The sequence below is a fragment of the Penaeus japonicus genome, unplaced genomic scaffold (genome assembly GCF_977035675.1).
Source record: "Penaeus japonicus unplaced genomic scaffold, GWHDUDI00000001_assembly GWHDUDI00000040, whole genome shotgun sequence".
NCBI classification, from domain to species: Eukaryota; Metazoa; Arthropoda; class Malacostraca; order Decapoda; family Penaeidae; genus Penaeus; species Penaeus japonicus.
In genome coordinates, this window is record NW_028234442.1 from 7,272,759 (window position 1) to 7,277,758 (window position 5,000).

The window sequence follows — 5,000 nt, forward strand, 5'->3', positions numbered from 1 at the left end:
AGAAGAAGAAGGCAAAAGAGAATAAGAAATAGAAGCAAAAGAAGAAGAGGAGGAAGCAGAGAGGGAGAAAATGACTTTGCAAACAAGTCAATATTAACATCATTCCCCGTAGGTGGAAGGAGGGGGGGGGAGGGGGGGTAGATAAGGGGGGGGGGAGGATGTCAGTCGTGATATAAGTGTTGACTCTTTCACACCTACTGAGATGGAGTTGGAGGGGTGGGTGGGGGGGGGGGGGAGGGTGAGGGGGGTTAGGAGGGAAAGTGCTCAGCGTTTACTTGCTTCTTTTTCTGTCTTTCGTTTACTGTACATTTTTATGTATATACATACATGTATACATATGCATATACACGCACATATATATACACACACTCACACAGACAAATATATATATATATATATATATATAGATATATATATATATATATATATATATATATATATATATATATATATATATATAATATATATATATATTATATTTATATATATATATATATATATATATATATATATATATATATACATATATATATATATATATATATAAATATATATATATATATATATATATGTTGTGTCTCTATCTATCCATCTATTAATTTATATACCTATATCCATATACTAATTGATTTATCCATCAACCAATGTATCTTTATATACATGTACTGTAGACATGTAGACGCACGTGCATTGATATCTGTGTGTACAGACGTATTTGTACACACAGACACACATGCTCCAACACCTATACACCACAAACGAAAAACAAACAAACGAAATAGAAAGAAAACGACTGAAAAAAAAACGAAAAAAGAAAAAAAACGAAAGCGAAAAAGGTGAGAACGAGAGAGGCCGAAGCTTCCTTCCTTCCATCGCAGTACGTGGCATGCAGAGGTCGGCCACTTTTAATTGCAAACTTCTGCAAGATCGCACGAGTGCAACACAAAGCTTCGACCAATTAATCAAAGCGTTAATTAACCCAAGTTCAATCGTCAATTTTCACGCAGACAAGGAGCGGGACAGAAGCGGCGCGCAGAACGTATTCATCTGAGGCTGTGATTTTCCAGACAGACACACAGGCCGACAGACAAACAGACAATAGCGCGGAAGAGGGAAGAATCATGGATACGTTTTAGACGACGAGGCGGAAGGCTACACGCGCGCCGCGGGAGGAAGAAGAATACTGGATACGTTTTAGGTGCGGAGAGAGAGAGAGAGAGAGAGAGAGAGAGAGAGAGAGAGAGAGAGAGAGAGAGAGAGAGAGAGAGAGAGAGAGAGAGAGAGAGAGAGAGAGAGAGAGAGAGAGAGAGAGAGAGAGAGAGAGAGAGAGAGAGAGAGAGAGAGAGAGAGTGACTGAGAGAGAGAGAGAGAGAGAGAGAGAGTGAGTGAGAGTGAGAGAGAGAGAGAGATTGTGAGAGAGAGAGAGAGAGAGAGAGAGAGAGAGAGAGAGAGAGAGAGAGAGAGAGAGAGAGAGAGAGAGAGAGAGAGAGAGAGAGAGAGAGAGAGAGAGAGACTGAGAGACTGAGAGAGAGACAGAGAGAGATTTGCATATCTTTGCACAGATATGCACACGCTTTATCGCTCTTTCTCTCTTTAATTCTCTCTCTCTCTCTCTAACGCTAACATTCTATCTACCTAGCTATTGATCTATCAAGCATATTCATCTGCCTCCCTTTTTTAATCTATCTATTTATCTATCTACTAACTGCCCTACATGCATCCCTCCTACATCTTCTTCAAGTACGCAAAACTGCCATCAACAAACTCATAAACAAACAGTACATAAATACACACGAACACAAACAAAACACGAATCCTTTCCAACAAACGCGCAAACATGCAAACAATCAGCGCGCAAACACACACAAACAAACAAACAAACAAAACGACCAAGCACACAAGCACAACCATCCAGTGCAAAATTGCAAATTCTTCTTTACATATTCAAAGAAGAAGAAGAAGAAGAAGAAGAAGAAAAACAGGGAAATGAAAGAAATGGAGAAATGATAATAGTGATGATAATGATGGTGATATTGATAATCATCATCGGAATGACAATGACAATAGTGATAACAAGAATGATGATGGATAACAATATCATAATGATGATGGCAAGAACAATGATAATAGTGATAGTATTAATGGTAGTAATAATGATGATAATGAAGATGATAAGTGTAATAGCGATATTGATAATAAGAATGACAATGAAAATAAAAAAATAGTAGTAATGATAACAATAATGATAATTATAAATGCATAAACAATAATGATAATAGTAACAATGATAATGCTAAAAAAAATAAAAGATGATGACAAAAATAGCTTTAACAATAACGATTATAATAATAAAAAAAAAGAGATTAACAATGATAATCATTATAACAACAATAATGAGGAGAAGGAAAGTAATACTAAGGATAATACTAATAATTCTAATGCCACTAATGATAACAAAAATATAACGATAGTAATAATAATCATGATAATAAAGATAATGATGATGATGAAAATAAGGACAATCAATGATATTGGTTAATGATAATGATAAGAACAATAAGAATAAGAATATGAAAATAATGATGATGATAATCATGATGACAAAGAAAATTATTATATTCATGATAATTTTTATAATGATATTCGTAATAATGATGATGAAGATGCGAATAATGATTATAAAATTAGTGATGAAAACGATGATAATTATGATGAAAAGAGTAATGATGATAATAATGATAACGATAATGGTAATAGTGATATCCATGATAACAATGATAATAATGATAATAATAAATTATAATGATAGTGATAATGATAATGATGATAATAATAATGATTACAATTATAGTAATGATAATGATAATAAAAAGAAATGATAAGTAGATAGGTATATAAATAGATAGATAGGTAGATAGATATATAATTACATATATAGATATAGACAGACAGACAGATATAAATATAGAGAGAAAAATAGATACACACATACATGTATATGCATGTACATATGAAAACAAATATAACTATGATACAAAGAAGGTAAAAAGCGCATACACGAACAAGCAAACACAAGCACAAATGACCAAGCACAACCAGAGAGACCAGCACTCAGCCACAAAACCTCAAACACACAAGCAAAATCTCAAGCAAACGCTGTACGACTTCTAGCTGTTTTCCCTGGCGAGAAAGGGCAAGCAAGGGAAGGGAGCAGAGATAGAGAGAAGGAAGGAGAGGTAGATAGAGAGAGGAAGAGCGAGAGAGAGAGAGAGAGAGAGAGAGAGCAAGGGAAGGGAAGAGAGAATATGTATATATATGTGTACATTTATATATATATATATATATTTATATATATATATATATATATTTTATGTATATAAAATATATATATATATATATACATATACACATACACATATATATATATATATATATATATATATATATATATATATATATATATATATATATATATATATATATATATGTATATGTATATATATATATAGGACAAAGAGAGAAAGAAGAAAAACAAGGCAAGAAAGAGGTAAATAGAAAGAGAGAGAGAGAGAGAGAGAGAGAGAGAGAGAGAGAGAGAGATGAGTAAATAAAGTGAAAGAGAGGAGAGAGAGAGAAAAAAGAAAAACAAGGCAAGAAAGAGATGAATAGAAAGAAAGAAAGAAAGAGAGAGAAATAGATAGATAGAGAGAGATAGACTAATAAATAAAGTGAGTGAGAGAGAGAGAGGAAGAGACAGATTTAGAGAGAGAGAGAGAAAAAAAAAAAGAAAAAAACATGAACACTTGGGCCATCAGTGCTCATGTCTGCATTAGGGGAAGTCCCTGAGGGAAAGGAGCTCTTTGGCTGCAAGAGAAACACGCAGAAAGGAGGACTTTGTGGCCGGTGTTTTGGCTTTATTTTGGCTCGTTTGGCGGGTTGGCGTTGGCTATATTTGTGGGACGTGGCTACTTTGGCTAGGGTTAGGGGAGGGGACGGGGCGGAGAAGGGGTGTTATGCTTTATTATGCATATGCATAGGAACATATATATATATACATTCATACATTTATATAAAGATATATTTACATATTTATATATGTACTGTGGTATGTACTGCACACACACACACCCACCCACACACACACACACTCACAAACACACACACACGCACGCAGACACGCACAGACACTCAGGCAAACACACGCACACATAAACGCATGCATGCACGTGTCTTAAAAAAAAAAAAAAATACTAATTTTCATTTCAAGTATTGGAAAATGGGATTCGATGTTCTTATCTTCTTTTTTTGGCAGAAAATCTTTCCTTAGATTAACTAACCTTCCTCCTGTGACCTAATACAGTCCTTGTTTTTACTCTCTTTCTATTTATTATATACTCTTACAAAAATTTTACTCTTAATATCCATTTCTGAATGGCTACGCCTGAGGAAGTACTTTTATTAAAAGTGTGAAACGTCACGATTTTAATTATTTCTCACTCTGTGTATACGTTACTGCTTATATGTATATATATATATATATATATATATATATATATATATATCTATATATATATATATATATATATATATATATATTATATATATACACACACACACACATTACCCTATGGGTGAAATAGATTATGAGATATTGCTAAAAGGAGTTGATCAAATATAGCATGCAAGAAAGAGAGATTGTGGCTTACGTCGAATAACATCAAATAGTGAACACATACATATATATATATATATTATATATATATATATATATATATAATATATTATATATATATTTATATATATATATATACATATATATATATATATATATATACATATATGAATATACATGATATATAGCTTATTAAAAACTAAAAATAATAATAATGACATTTATCGTTCTTATGGTCAAAGATAATAATATGAAAGTAATACAGAATTGTTGATTCGATTATATTTTCGTCGATTCAGGCAACAATAAAGATATTGTTATTTTTTTC